Genomic DNA, 16,728 nt, shown 5'->3' on the forward strand with positions numbered 1-16,728 from the left:
CTGCGGATAGGAGGAAAGCGTTAAGGGAGTGTTTGATCACCCATTGATTATGATTGATCGTATTTTGCGTGGATCATGGCATTAAAAATTATTTTTATGTACCTCGTGTCTTAAAATAGTCTTTTGGAAAACCCGTTAGAAGGCAGGGTTCTCAAATTATTAATGGTTTCAATATTCAAATCAGATTTAACCGCTTAATCGTAGTTAAGAAAGTGTCTGTCTCCTTGTTTCGTGATATATCAAATTCCTTTGGCCGAAACTCGACCACTGCAACTCTCTTTTGTACAATGTACCGAAGTGTGCTTTAAAAAAGCTCCAGTCTGTTCAGAACGCCGCTGCCCGACTTATCACCTGTTCCCGAAAGTACGACCACATCACTCCAATACTGAAAGAATTACACTGGCTTCCTGTTTCTGAACGCATTAAATTCAAGATTATGTTACTTACCTTTAAGGCTCTTCATTAACAATCTCCTGTCTACATTCAAGATCTAGTAGCGTACTTCCAACCTTCCAGAATCCTCCGATCATCACACTTATTACTTCTTAACCCCACGAATTTTCACCTGAAGACATATGGTTCTCGAGCTTTTGCTGTTTCCGCTCCTGAACTCTGGAACAGTCTACCTGTTTCTATCCGCTCATGTGACAATCTAAGTTTTTTTAAATCTAAACTCAAAACTCATCTTTTTAAGAAAACTTATTATTCTTAGCGATTTTTACTTTCTATTACTTTCTTAAATGTACATTTTTAATTATTAAGATTAGTACAGCTCATTTTGGCGAATTGTACAGCGCCTAGAGCAGGCATGGATAGGCGCTATATAAATATTTATTTATTATTATTATTATTTATTATTTATTATGTAGAGCGATTTGATTTCGTGGCTTCGCGGTATCTTCCTACGCGACCACGTGAGTCTAACACTTGTGGCAACGCCACGGATACAAAGCCCCGTTTTCCCGCGCTTTTAAAGTCAACATAACGTAATGCGGTCAAAAGCGAGATGAAAAATGCACCAGTATGGTTAGAAACTAACGCCAAGGGAATTAAGAGGCAATCAGTGGTCTCTGAAGTAACACTTTGCCTGTTATGTAAATGATGCAATGAAAACTTAAACGCACTGATTTGATACGTTACAAAACTTATTATTAATTCCTTGCTATGCGCGAGAAATTCACACATTTAATAACGAACTTCAAACTTAACGACGCAGTTTCCTTTGTCCATGCACACCTTAGCCAAATTTCATTTTCAAATTTCTCAACCGATGTTTAGTTCAGTTTGAGCTGTATCCACTTCGCGTCAGGTTTGCTGACTTTTTGCAATGCGAGCGAAGCTTTAAAAGGATACAGCGAGTTTTATTTAAACATTGAGCATTTCATTTCACGTGAACCTGAGTTTCTTGAAGCTTTGAGACGGAAAGTTCGCTTCACAAGGTGGCAACATTCCTTCTAACGGTTTGATTCAAGCATCGCTGGGCTCTGTGGTGCTCACCACTTGGGACATTTCAGAATTTTACTGTAGTAATCTTTAGTAGCAACCGACAAACAGAATAATCGATGCTGAACGATGCAATCCGCGTTAATTCCTTCTTCACCGGTGGGACATTTAGATACAGTCACTATGTTGAAGTATGGGGAGACAGATAAGAGAGGCAGGGCAGTGGAAAAAGCCTTCTTAAAGGTAAGTAAGAATTTCTCATTCTATATAATCAGCAAATAGATTGAACTTTATTCTAATGGCATTTCTGAAGATTTTTTGGTCATATGATATTTCAAAGACTAAGCAGTCTCTTAGTTAAGAAAGTAACTCTCAGTGACTTTCGGGCTCCACAACAATTCAGAATATCAGCAAAAACTCGTTGTTTAATTTTCCTAGAAAAGCTTCAACACCACTACCGTGGAACAATGATCTGAAAATTATATTAAAATGCTTGAGTTAGAACCCGAGTGTATGGAAAGCAGTTACTTTATCCAAGAGGGCGACTCTCGCAAATATACACATATATTTACCCTTACACTCTTCGTAAATAAGCTTCAATTTTCATAAAAACTCTTTGTGATAAGACACGAAGATACCGAAGACAGCATGTAATTATAAAACGTTTAAACGTAGTTTTCCTTTGTGAATTACTAATCTAAACACCTACTTTTCTCTAGATTAGTCCTTGAAGCGCTGATTACTGTGCAGTACGTACATGACATGCATATCGGTGTCGCAACCGCGGCAGTCTACTGATCATCAGCCTGGTTCAGTTGTGGCTTATAAGGATCCATACTGTGGAAAAACTCAAGTGATTTCTGGCCGGTGAAATGCCTCGGACAGTGGGATGGAAAGCGGCAAAGTCTTTCCTGAGAGCAACCCGACTATGGAAAATTCTGGTAACGATAGGATAAGTTATTAAGGACAGAGGTATCGACTTGTTTCTTAGAAAAATCCAGTAAGATGGAATGCGGAAAAGTATTTCAGTCCTGAGAGCAACCCGGCTGAGGACAATTCTGGTAATGATAGGATAAGTAAATAAGGACACAGGTAACGACTCCGGTTTCTTAGAAAAATCCGAGATCAGTGCTAGAACAAGCTAATAAAACGTCCATTTTGAAATCGGAATGATCGCAGAAGGCAATCACGCATTCCTAAGCTGGGTGGAGAGTTTCGTGCGCTCCTCTTAGTGCTTGTTTTACTTTCACGTCCAGAGGGGTGGTAGCAGTCGAGAGGTCGACTAGTCATTCCGTGCTCGCAAGTTGGAAACCTATCCTGTTGGACACAGCACGCAGGTATCATGAGTACCATGCGACAATCCACCGGAAGCATGAGTCTGGATGGAGTGTCGGAATAGGGTGGTTGATTTCTGACCGGGCCTGTACTGCCTCAGCGCTTCTGACTTCATATGTCCTCATATGGACCCCCCGAGGTCAGTGTCTGTATTTCAAGCTGGGTTTGCAGGCTGTCGTTTCTGTTTTTTTGTTTTTTGTTTTTTTGTTTTCTGCAGTCAAAATTCTAAAAGAATTAATAAACACTTGATCCGGGTTTTTCGAGGGCTAGTTGGTTGTTATCAGTAATTTGGAGGAAGGAAGAAATGTGGACACAATATGTGATTGTATGATCACCCTCGAATGGAGCAGATGAACATCTATTTCCTGTTTAACTTTTTGAGCTTTAAGCAATTAATGTTCCTATACAACAACAATGTCATTGGCTATATATTGAACTGATATTACATTTTTTACCTCTAGAAGCACTGATAAGGTCAGGAGTAGTTTGTATGTTGAATTATTAATGCTTCACCCAATGCATGCCATGGATAAAGACTGGTTTGGAGTCTTTTTTACATTAAAGTGGACAAGTGTGCTTAGGCAGCGTTTGCACGTTGTCTTTCTATTTTCTGCACAAAGAAGAAATATTCAGTTATTGGGTTAATCGAGAATGAGAAGAACTTCTTCATGAAAAGAAAATTTATGGATAGTGCTGAAGTTACGCTAAAATTTGTGGGGTTGTAGTTAAGTTACTAATTATTTTCTTTTGTTGTTTCTAAACAGTTTATTGACTTGTTGTAAATTACATAAGACAGAAAAAAGTTGCTTGCTGCGTCCTTGCGATGTTCTCTACGACGAAGCTTGTGTGATTTCCTGGCCTCAACGAACAAAGAACTTGGCTAATATCCAGCCCTCTTGACCTTACGCTTAGTCAATAACCTATATGTAATTCTAGGTTGGACTATGTAAAACAATGGGGAATATCTAATTATGTATGGTTCTGTAGGACTTTGTAAGCAGGTTTTGAATGATATTGTACTTTAAAGTTTTATCTGGAGTGTTAATCAAGCTTAAAGTTTGGTTATATATGGTTATATGAGTTTACTAAGGATTTTGTGTTACTATCAGCAAGATGTAGGGCTCTCCGTAGGGCTATATCAGCTCAATTGTATGAAAATGTATTATTATGTAGAGCTATATAGGCCTGTGTGGGGCTATGTCAAGCAATTTAGGGCTGTAGAGTCTTGGCATGCGTGAAAAAAGCTCTCTATGACTATTTCTAACTTTTGGTTGGGCTTAGGCCACGTTTATTCCAGACTCAATCGAAGGTTTGTCGTGGGTGTTTGCATCCTTCGAAGTGTGCCTAAACGCATTGCAGAACTGGAAATGAAGACAGGAACTCACTCACGGTATCATTCATTATTTACTCGTTCGATCTTTTGTGACCTTCGGAAAACTTCGGACATCTTGGGTAACCTTCGGTAAATCGAGCACTGTCGAAGAAGTTAACCTTTGGAAATCCGCCTACTGGTTAGGCGTAAACTGAAGAGCATCATCTTCGGCAATCTTTGATAACCTCCGGGAAAATCGAACACTGTTGAACATCTTCGGAAATTCGACTAATTCGACAAATCGAGCACTGTCAAAGCATGTGCAGAATATCTTCGGAAATACGACATATATGGAATATCGAACATTGTCGAAGAAGGCAATCTTTGGAAATCCGACTAATTCGGCAAAGAGAACATCTTCGGTAGCCTATGCGAAAATCCGAGTAATTCGGAAAAATCGAGTACTCCCAAAGAAGACAATCTTCGGAGATTCGACTAATTCGGCAAATAAAACGAACAGTGTCGAAAATCTTCGGAAATCCAATATTCCGCAAGTCGAGCTCTGGAAGTATGTGCGGACGAATATCTTCGGAAATCCGACTGGTTCGGAAAATCGATTTACTGTCAAAGAAGACCATCTTCGGAAATCCGACTAATTCGGCAAATACAGCATCTTCGGTGGCCTTCGGTAACCTCTAGAAAAATCGTACTTTTTCGAACTTCTTCGGTAATCCGACTATTTCGGCAAGTCGAGCACTGTCTGTCGCTTTCGAGTGGTATACCACGGAATATCCCACGAGACACTTGTATTCTCTCGATATACACACATGCCTAAGGCTTGTGTTTATAGCGAAAAAATTTAAATGACTCGTGGGATGTAGTTATTCCAGAAGGGGTCACTGTTCCGCCGTTTTGTTACTTTCCAATAGCAAAATTCGTACGTTATCCATGTCATATGGACTGGAGCCCAAAAAACTCAACACAAGCAAGTAAGTGGTAGGGCTAAAGCCCTTCCTCCTCCCTCGCGGTCCCTGATTTCATTTGTGGTTTTGAACATATCTTTCAGTAGCCTGAAATGTCAGTCATCTCCCACCCTCAGCTTAATCCCCGGGCGATTAGGCTGGATGGTGGAAGATGACTGACATTTCAGGCCACCTCGGAGACCCAGGGGCAGTTAGTCGGGACGACGCCATATTTTCGGGCGAAATTTTACGTCTTGATGTAAACTCTCGCCCGAAAATATCGCGTCGTCCGAAAATGTCGCGTCGACTAACTGCCCCTGGGTGTCCCAGGATGACCTTTCTTTTCAGCTACAGAGCGAGCCTACAGAGCAGCGGGAAAGCTTCTTGAGCCGACTGTACGCGAGGATGACCAGCAGTTTCCTTCTCAAATTCAAGATGGCGGACGGTGAGTACTGTCGTGCAACGAATGTGTTACTTAAAAAATTGCTGTTTGCATTAAGGGTGTATACATTATTTTTTCTTTAAAGTAAGACTACATGTAAGCAGAAGTATAAGTCCTTTTTTGTTATTTTTTTCGAATGAAACTCCAGCCTCCTACACGGAAAGGCTTAATATATTATTTGCATGCTTAACGACGTTGTTAGAATTGTCCTGTCTCTCCAGAGTCCGAGTAATTCTCACTTATACAATGTGCTTTTTGTTCGTAAATTTCAGGTCAGTCGGAGCAAACTCTTGAAGAAGTGTTAAAATCTATCAAGCACGTGATTCTTGTTTTGTCTGGTAAAGGAGGAGTTGGTAAAAGTACTGTTTACGACACAGATAGCGTGGACCCTTTACGACAAAGGAAAGAAGGTAAGCTGAAATCTTTGCGTTCTGTTGACTTATGGTTTACATTTCTACATTTACCCGTATTAAGGACGGTCGTGCGAAATGTAAAAAAATGGGGCGTCACCGACTTCGTTTTGGAGAGAACATCCCCAGAAGAACACCCGAAATCTGAAATAATCGGGCTTCGTTAGCGAATAAGGCCACAATGTCTGTAAGCCCAAAATATTGCAATTAGATCTTTGAAGTGAAATGTTTTCTGCCAAATGTTGTTTAAGGTAATTCCTCTGAAATAAAAGTGACAATAGAATTTTGTTCAAACTTTGTCTACTGAATATTTATCATATGAGAACTTCAATTTTGAAATAAAAACGGGGGGTGCCCATGTTCATTAAGGAGTAGCGAAGCATTGAAAACGCCCCATTTTGGCATTATTCAATGCTTGTTATAAGAACACATTCCCAGTAATAGTAAAATCTTTGTGAGTCCAGACTCACGAGAACACGCATTAAACTACAGTCAATACATTGCGTCAGACACAAATAAGCATTTTAAGTTTGATTCAGACAGAAAGCTAAATCCTAGATTTAAAAAAATGAACCAAATTTCTTGATATGGTTACCAAACTGCAAAATAGAAAAGACCACAGTGTATCTGCTATTTTCTTTATTTATTCAATTTTCAGTGATAGAAATTAGTTCAGTCTTTTCTCATGCAAAGCTTATGATTAGTTGATTACAATGACTGGAAAAAAAGGTGGGTCCCCGTGCTCGTTAGTGAGCTATAGCCATTTTTCAACTGACAGAACTCAATATCAAGGCAATCCATCATGTTTTCAAGATGCGCGTGCACGAGCATACGCTAACTGACGCCATAAATTATGCGCAGTAAGGATGCACGATGCAAATGTGAGGAATCACCTTAAGGGGACCTATTAAGTGAATTTAGTCAACTGGCGAGGTTCCTTAATGAAGAAGTTCGCATTTAGCGACCATAGTTTCATGGACCTGGCAGCCACAAGATGGCAGGATTCGATGTCCCGTGGACAGAAATCTTAAATTTTTTTTAACTTCCCACATTCATTTTTTGTTCATTTTTGGACAATGTGGAGATATTTGTTAATAAAATCTGTTTCTGGAAAGAAAAGTAGGGGTCACCAAACATCCAAGATCATTAAAACCAGCCAAAGCTATAGCAATAGCCTTCTGCCCTATCATTGTTCATTTTATAGCCTGCATTACAGGCCATAGAAGGGGAGGGAAAGGGTCCACGCAGCCTATTCATTTTATTACTTAGTGTGTGCTCTCATGCATAACATGATGTGTGAATTTGCGCACACAGTAAGGACGTGCAGAAACAATTAGGGCGAATGTCCCTAAGTCATTGATTCATATGCAGTGGGAGGGGTTGCAAGGGGGGAAGCTTTATTGGATGATTTCCTATGTTTGGGATAGGTCTTGATTTTGTGTTTTACGTTTGGGAGCGAGATCTGTTATCAGAAGATTTATAGTATTGGCCACATGATGTGTGAACTGGTGACATTTAAGGGAAAGATCCTGTCTTGGATTAAAAAATGTTCACTTTGCCTTCCCCTCAGCACCTTCTGTCTTTCTCCCCCTTACCCCAGAGTCACCCCAGTGAAAATCTGTGGATCTGCCACTGGTAGCAAAGAAGTGTCTTCAAGAATGTATTGTTACAGGCTGCCGTACTACCTTGATCACAATAAATGGCTAATCTTTGTTATCTCTTTATCTTCCAGCTTGGCATGCTGGATGTTGACATATGTGGACCAAGTATTCCAAGGATGATGAATGTAGAGGGAAAAGACATATAATAGTGTTCTGCTGGGTAAGTCATAATATAAAGGATCATCTTCTGAAGCCATTCCGTGGGAGCCAATATTAACTAAATCATGCATATATACTGTATACAACTCTCACACTTGTGTTTGATGTGTAACAGTAAAAGAGTGTCTATGACCTTTAGTGGCTCAGTACAGGAGAATTCCTTATATCCAGTTTGATACCAAGAAACTGATTTGAAGTGTTGCGGCTTCTCCTGCATGGAGTGCTGGTCTGTCAGGGACCACTACCCCACTTCTTTGGAACTTTTGTGGGTGAACTTGCTTGATCTTGGGAAGTTTCTTATTTCGTAGAATTTAGATTATCTGCAGTATAAATGCATCAGATGTGTGTTTTAATTATCATACTTTTCATATACATACTTCACTTTCTAATTTTTTTTATTATAAGATCAGCTGATATGTTATTGACATCATAACTTGCCTATGTTTTTTGCCAAGGGTGTTTACTATAAGTATTTTCTAAAGATCACCTGAACCTTTCTTTTTAGTTTGGTTCCAGTTTACACAGACAAGGACCAACGACTGGCTGTTATGTCAATTGGTTTCTTGTTATTAAATAAGAGATGATGCCGTTGTGTGGAGAGGACCTAAGAAAAATGGTATTTATTCATTTATGCTCTTCACTTACATATTTTTTGACTTACCTTGACCTGTTCAAGCTTGTTAATCAAAGCTAGATCTGAGTGTCTCATCATCAATGAAACTGACTACTGAAATCACTTCAAGGAGCTATGCCACCACATATTGAGTAATTTTTTGTGAAATGAGCAAACAATACTTAATTTTCTTTTTTGGGGGCAGTATTATGTCTAGTTGATATATATTACAAAATTTCTCAAAATACAGTTAAATAGCTCAGTTGGTAGATCACTGCACTGGTATTGCAGATGTCATGGGTTCAAATCCCATTCAGGCCTGATTTTTTTTTTTTCAGGCTTTAATTTCACAACTGCTTAAGTTGTGTGCATAACTGCGATGATAAATCATGTCTTCAAAAAAAAAATTTATGTGACATCCCCAGCTGGTCACCACTGGATCCACAGTGTAACTATTTGTACAAAGTTATGCAAATTCTTTCGGAAATACTGTGGCTTTTCTGGGCTTTTGAATGAAAGGAAAATGTTCGAAATCAGCAAAATGTTTTACTACTATTTTAAAACAACTTTGTTCCAGGCCAGAGCACCACTGTCTGCAATGCACTTATATTAATGATTTCTAAAATGGAGCAAATTCTGTAGAGTGCTACAAACATTTTGATGTTCCTACAGACTTTCTTGAGTTCTCAAGTGACAGTTACTGGTTTGTTTGTTTTTTTAGCAATGATCAAGCAGTTTCTATCAGATGTATGTTGGGGTGACCTGGATTACCAGCTTATTGATACACCTCCAGGTATGACGACTGTGTAAAATGTTATTTTCAGAGGCTTGTGATGTACTGTTGTGTTAGGTCATGGGTCTTTGTACTGCATTTTTAGGCGAGAGACTTGACTGGCAATGCCTTTCATCACATAGGAGGAGAAATGAGTACTAACAAGTTGCTGGCCAACCTGAACTGCAAAAATACAGGGATACGAGGGGATATCCACCAGTAGGCCAGCTCCCCATTAAGGACATTTAAGGGAATACAATACTGCATACTGGGAGACTGGAGTTGGAGTCAGAGCAGATATACTCTTAACTTTGCTGATAGTACAATCATGCACATTCATTTTACAGTATGCAGTGTAATCCTATCATTATTGCTCTGTTCTAAGATTGGTTTTGTTCAATCCAGGAACATCTGATGAGCAATTAAATGATTACAGTTAGTAGAAAATCTGTGACATTACAATCCAGATGGAGCAATTTTTGTCACTACTCCTCAGGTATGCATATTAAAGTATATTATTTTATAATAACCGTTCTATAATTAAATGCTGTCAATTATTAGTAAGGCTTATTCTGATTTCGGAAAGTTTACACTTGCTTAATTTGTGTCTGTTGTGACTAATACATTGTTAATTTAGCCGTAAGAGCATTGAGGAAAGGCCAGCTTTTCACTTAGACATTTACTAGCCTTTTAATAGTCAATCAATATTCAGGTGAAATCGAGCCTAATCATTGTTTGGCCAAAACCTAAGATTAGTTTAGTATCAGTTGATTGGCAAAATTGGTCTCCAGTTCTGAACTTTTAACCCTCATTTTTTCCCTTTTGTTCTCAATGAAAGAAAAATATCAGCAGTTGTTCCTGGGCATGGTATAACTCTCCATCTTCAATTGCTTAATAAAAGATTTGCAAGAAATTTACCAGAATGAACTAGTATGTAATATATTGATGGATTTTTCAATGACATTCCTGTTGTTTCTCAGGGTGTGGCAGTGTCTGACGTCAGGACAGAACTAACATTCCGCAAGAAAACTAAAATCCCAATCCTAGAGTGGTGGAGAACATGAGTGAATTTGTCTGTCCTCATTTGTAATGTAAGTGTTAGCCTCCTAATACAGATGCTCTTTGCAGGAAACACTGAAAGTGGTACTCCCATATATGGGCTATATAGGTTTGTGTCATGGGATAGGCTATAGCTTTTGAGGTTCTCAATCCTTAAAATAGGGTATCATTTTTGCCCCTGTTGACATTAATTGCATTCACGGTGTGATCCTTAGACAGGTTACCTACCTAAATTGTGTCCGCTAATATTGCAATGCGTAAATGCCCGGCTAAACAGAAAATAAGTTCTACACTTGATGCTTTTAAACTTCCAGTGTCACAGAAGTGAAATACAGTTGACCTGTTGGTGCCATTCATAGTTTTTTTTTCCCTTGAATTGGATGTCATTTTTCTTGGATCGGGCCTTAAACAGGGTATCAGTTTCTTTTGCTTCATCCCTAAATAGGGTCAGGGTTTTAAGTCTTTTCACTGCACACCTACAGTATTTGGGATCGAGGAAACATTGCCAGACAAGTCCATGCAAAATGCATGTGTGGAGGAGGCTTTTCCTTTTTATGATTTAAAAAGAATATTTAATACACTATGACTTGTTGTATTTTTGACTGTTATAGTGTGCCTTCATCTAGTTCATAGTATGAAATAATATTTCACTTTCTTTCCTTTAGAAATGTACAAATTTGTTTCAAAAGGAGGAGGTGAAGCTTTGGCAAAGAGCTGCAATGCTCCATTTTTAGGTAAAAATACTTACTAACATCAGTGACTACACAGGAAGGGGGATACAGGGGTAAGGGGCAATCAAGATCATGTTTCATGGAAAATGGTCTTTTCACCATTTATTACACTTGTCTATATTAGTGTTAAAAAAAAACAAGCAGGAAAGTATATTGTTTGGAAATGCAAAGGTCTCATTTGCTGGAAGCTTAAGGAATGTCAACCAAATTCTTTGTTGTGTCAAGCTTATCACAAGGGGTCATTGCAAATTACAGACAATTCTCACTGATGTGATGTGTTCAATTTGACATTGAAATCAGTCAGTTTTCGCAGAGGAGAGTCTTCTAGCTATATCTTGCTTTCAGCTCTTGAAAAAATAGTTTTTTCCTTCTTTGTAGGTTCTATTCCACTGGATCCCAGTCTAACGCAATCCTTAGAAGACGCCAAGCTGTTTTTGACTTGTTTCCTAACTCACCAACACTAAATGCAGTAGACGTAATCACTTCCAAACTGTTAGAATTGGAAAGCAATGGAGATCAGTGATTGAAGGAACAAGTACTTGTTTTCAAAAAATGGTTGTTGAGCATGTGGCATTTATACAGTTGGACAAATGTGACTGAGATGGCCAAGTGTTCAACCACTGGTTTCTCCTTACGGTGCCAGTCCCTTATCAATCAAACCAGTGATGAGAATTACGGCAATCATCAATCAAGCCCTGCTCTAGTCATTAATTAAGGAAGAAAACTAACATAGAAAAATATGGCTTCGCCCCTCTATGGACGATTCTGCCACTCACTTAAACCAAGCATTGCCTTGTTGTTGAGGCATATAAACCATGCGTAATAGCCTCCTTCACAAAGTTCTACTTGTAAAGCAAGAAAGTATGATTACTGAACAGCATCTTGAATTGGGGAAAGCTTCGTTTGAATTTTCCCTTGATACATAGTTACATAGTATATGCGACTTCAAGACTTGTTATGTCTGTGACCTCTTCAGGTGGTCACCAGTAAAGATTTGAATTCTGGATGACTTCATGTAACCACGCATGAAAAATATAACTTGATACCAAATAATAACAACCAACAATAATATAACCAGATAGAAATAATAATAACAAGATAGAAATAAACCAGTAAATAAATAAATAAATAAATAAATAAATAAATAAATAAATAAATAAATAAGTAGACTGAAAAACAAAATGCAAATTAGTTATAGTTTAACTTGTGGTATCAAGGTTTATATTTCATGCATGGTTACATCAGGTCACCTTGGATTTAAATCTGTTATGGAGACCAAATTAAGAGGTCATGGACGAAACTAGTTTTGTAGTTGTATATATTACTGTAACTGTGTGTTGAAATAAGATTTGAATGCAGTTTTTCCCTATCAAGGTGACGTTAAATGATTGTACCTGAATTTTGATAAGCAGACTGATGTTGCAGAAGTGATTTATGATCAGAGAAACAATTTGAATGAGGTCTTCCCTAATCCAGATTGTTGCAAATCATAATTTTACACGGCCAATAATATACCTAAGATTCTTTGGTCAGAAATTCATAAAATGTTGCAGCTGAAAGGTCAATAAAAAAATGGAAATAAATGCAAGTGGTACTGCCTCAGTTATCTGCATGGTATTTTGCGATTGTAAGAATTGCATGAACAATCAACGTTTGAGTTACTTTTACGTGTAAGAGAAATTAACACGGAGACTCCATATTTCCAATTTTGTTTTTAATTTAGTGGGTTAGTGCACAAGCGTGTCAATACAAGAGTTATTTTTTTGTGAATAAAAAGCCCCTGGAGGTAGCAGCACTCAGTGGACTCTTGACAATTATGATAAGGTTAATCCAACAAGTTTGTCTGGTTGTGATGTACAGCGAAAAAGAAAACATTTTAAGAATTTGGTTTACCTTAGGAAATGTGATATTAAGCCTACTTTATGAGATCTGATTTTAACAATCGATCAGTGACTTTGTTTATTAGAACTACATGGAACTGTCCCTAGCCAGACAGCTAAACATCATGCAGTTTGCAAAAACGGTAGATTGGTGTTGATTCTGGATAATTTTTCCAACTCATTTTATAACAACAACCAATTTAAGTAATATATAGAGTTAGCAAAGCCTAAAAGCAGAGCTCCTGATTACAACAATTTAACCTTGCTTGAGCCTGGGATCCAATTGAAAACCTGTACCTGGGCAGTGGTCAACTTAAAAAAACACGTGACCTCAATGAGCTCTAAAAACGAGCCTGCGATATGGTCAGGTGATACTGGTCAGTGCATGCCTTGTTTTGACAGGTATAAATTGAATATAACATAGATACCCAATATCAAAGATGTATGCTCTAACCCTCCCCCTCCTGATCTCTAAAGGAAAAGCCTTGGGAACTAGGTTGTTGTAGAGTGACATTTCACATTGATTTACATGGAGGGTGCATACGGACGAAGGTACGTACGGACAATCACGTGACAACCAAAATATTTTGGCTCGATGGGTTACTGCTAATATATAGATTTAGACCAGCCTAAAAGCGTAGCTCCTGGGCCGGGTTGTTCAGAGCCAAATTAAACTAACCCAGGAAAAGGTATAATTTTGTTTTGAGTTTTGTAACGCGAGTTGTAAACTTGAGCCTACGATAAGGTAACGTAATACTGGTCAGCGGATACCTTGTTTTGACAGGTGTCAATTGATCATGACATGGATAATAATAATAACAATGATAAATTCGAATGTCGATAACTTCGATAACTTTGGATGTCCAATATCAAAGAAGTACACGGCAAACCAAGGCTGCATGTCTCTGTCAACCTATTATTTGGAGTATGGCCGCCACGTTGCGCGACTCAGTCGTCGTCGTCGTCGCTGTCGTGCGTACGCGTCCACGAGCAATACCGCTAGCCATGATAACCATGAGAAAATCAACTCATGGGTTTCCTTTTCTTTCCTATATGAGTATGGGGCTCCGCTTGGCGGCCCTTCGGGCCGCTGGAACTCCGCTATAACATCGTCATGCAATAGCACGGTCTTATTCTGTTTCCAGCAATGATCGTAGTGTTTTTAAGTTTTGATATTCCACAAAACCAGTTCAAATTAGGTAATATCAATATCAAAACCCATAACATAGGCACGAGAGGCGTGCAAGAATTATTTTGTTTGTGAACTAAAAGTGTCGGAGATAGGAGCATTCATGAAACTGTTTACAGTAATGATTTAGTTAATTTGACAAGTTTTTTTGGTTGCCATGTACAGCAAGAAAGAAACTGGGAATTTATGATGTACACACGATGTTACATTGGCAATGGTAAGATAACTAGATATCCAGACGTCCTAACTTGTCTCGACGAGATTATACTTAATCTATTTTATCTTATCTTTTACTAACTTATAATTTTTATTGTATATATACATATTGTAATTATTTATTACGTGCTTTCATTATGTTATTTTAAACTCCTAGTATAGTTCCACTGTTTAAGGAGTATACTTATTAAAGACTTAAAGATTAAAGATAACTAAATAGTAAGCCATAAAATGTTTGGTTGAACAAACTACAGCAATCTGACACGTCTCCAGATTAATGTAGATACCATCTTATTTTCTAACAGGCTATTATTTGATTCTTTCTTTGATACAACCCACACTGTGATTGGTGAGACACGTGCACATGCATAACTCCCTCACTTACCGATCACATAGCTCTTCCAACCCCCAAGAGGAATTTTTGGTCAAAAATACTCAAGTTAAGAGAACTTTTCGCATTTTATACAAGTCGCGAGGTTACCCTTTTTACACAACATAGCGCAACAACACTACTTCACCGAAAATAGAAAGAAAGAGAAAAAAGCCTCCCTGACACATTGAAAGTCTGATTTAATTAAACTGCACTTTAACTTGGTGCCACGCAGTTTTCAAAGAGCATTTGAGCAGTTTTGATACTTTTTACCTCTAAAAATATCGGACTGAAAAGAATGTCATAAAATACCCATCAGAAAAAAAATAAACTGCTACTGCAGAGATGTAAAAACCGTCCAGAAATGAATTTACTCCAATATAAAAAAACAAAAGTGTTAAGTTACCATTTGTAACTAAAGATACCAAACATCTTGTGGGAAAGAGTGGTGACGATTCGTCAGCTCTAATTGAATTTACTCCCTTGTGAGAAACAAGAGTGTCAAATTACCCTTTGTAACTAAAAAATGAAAACATCTCGTTATATTCGCATGCAACAAGAACAAAACAGTCGTCACCTGCACTTACTGTTGTAAACGTTAGAACTGTTTCAAATCTAAATAGTCTCGTCTCCTCTAAAACATGTCCTAAGAACTAGAAGCCACGATTCGTGACCTCTAATTGAATTTACTCCTTGTGAAAAACAAAAGTATCAAGTTACCTTTGTAACTAAAAATAAAAATATCTCGTTGCATTTGCATACTACTAACTAACGGACTGTTTCAAACCTCAAGGCTCATCTCGTTCGTATCTAAAATCCTCAGCCTAACCCACAGAAAACGTCGAAGTAAGCCCAATATAAGCCCAATTTCCTCTTTTATAGAAGAATAAATATGGCCGTTCTAAACTGTATCGAGATCAAATCTCCTCACATGCCATTTACTTTTACAACAAGAAATTTGATTGGCCGTTTATAGTAGATCCAATCTGACTGGTGTGACATACATACATCTTTCACTCACTCACTCACTCACTCACTCACTCACTCACTCACTCACTCACTCACTCACTCACTCACTCACTCACTCACTCACTCACTCACTCACTCACTCACTCACTCACTCACTCACTCACCCATTGACCCGTCCATAACATACCCGACGCGCCGACTAAGAGGTATTTTTTTTTTACAAAAAAATAACTCAAAAATGTTAAAAATATTGTTAAAAAGACGTTTAACGGGGGCATAACTCAACCGACGTTCCAGCATTACTACCTTCCTCAGGGTGTTTAAGCTGCCACGTAAAATAACGAGATTGTTATTTGCAGTCGTGTGTTGTTTTGAAACTGTTTGCGTGTACGAAAAATTGCGCGCGTGTGTCTCGACATCATGTAAAGGAGAAATCGCGATTTATCCCGCGAGGAGCAAGTGTTTGGAATTTGAAAATTTGAGCGTTTTCCATGTACCAAAAAATTCCGGAAATTCCGGTTGGGATGTAAATGGAACACGACGTTTTGGTTCGTTCCACTGAAAATTTTCCCGAATAAACGGAATTGCTGAAAAGGTAGTCCCGTTTTCCCGGTGGAAACTTCCCAATGGAAAATTTGTGTTCCATTTACAGATTTCTCGTCTTTATCACCAGTTCCATGCCTTCCGCGGTCTTTTAAGCGGCCAGGCCTCCCTCGGCTCCCTCGTGTTTGAACAAAAATGGCGGCTGATCAGTTTCAGAAAACTTCCGAGTTTGAAATAAACCTCACGAACGCCAATACTTGTTTCTGGAGCGGAATTGGTGGCCTTCTAAATGAATGCCGTTGTGGCACTCTTCTTGTAGCTTGGACGACTCTACAAAGACCTTCCATTGTGCCTCTTGTCATTCGAAAATGACTTTTAAACTTATCGAGTTAATATCCTGGAAACGTGTGTTCAAAATAGCCTTCAGTTCGTTGCAAATTCCGTCTCATGAACGACGAGGCCGCTGAAAAGATATCTAATGCATCATCTTCTGAATTAATCAAACTTTCTTCCTCTATAAATACTTTTAACATTTCGCACAAAAACAACATCTGATGGGCCTCATTGGCCTCCATTTTGAATATTCGCGGGGAGATTCAGAGAAGCAACAGAGAGGGGCCTGTGAACGAATGGGACTTGTGACAAATGTAACGCGCTTTTCC

The 16,728-nt window shown here is 38.4% G+C and overlaps 1 long non-coding RNA gene and 1 pseudogene across 2 annotated transcripts; both read left to right on the top strand.

The window, feature by feature from the left end:
- The first annotated feature begins 3,988 nt into the window (after positions 1-3,988).
- LOC145464867 (cytosolic Fe-S cluster assembly factor NUBP2 homolog) lies at positions 3,989-9,500 on the top strand (annotated as a pseudogene). The gene is made up of 6 exons (XR_014041461.1): positions 3,989-5,497; positions 5,767-5,904; positions 7,637-7,725; positions 8,230-8,340; positions 9,059-9,130; positions 9,216-9,500. The product of XR_014041461.1 is annotated as a cytosolic Fe-S cluster assembly factor NUBP2 homolog (transcript).
- A 173-nt stretch (positions 9,501-9,673) lies between these two features.
- LOC145464874 (uncharacterized) lies at positions 9,674-12,866 on the top strand. Its single transcript, XR_014041463.1, has 3 exons — positions 9,674-10,200; positions 10,834-10,902; positions 11,278-12,866. It is a non-coding gene; the product is annotated as an uncharacterized LOC145464874 (long non-coding RNA).
- The last annotated feature ends 3,862 nt before the right edge of the window (positions 12,867-16,728 follow it).

This window comes from Orbicella franksi, chromosome 13 (assembly GCF_964199315.1).
Source record: "Orbicella franksi chromosome 13, jaOrbFran1.1, whole genome shotgun sequence".
Taxonomy (NCBI): Eukaryota; Metazoa; Cnidaria; class Anthozoa; order Scleractinia; family Merulinidae; genus Orbicella; species Orbicella franksi.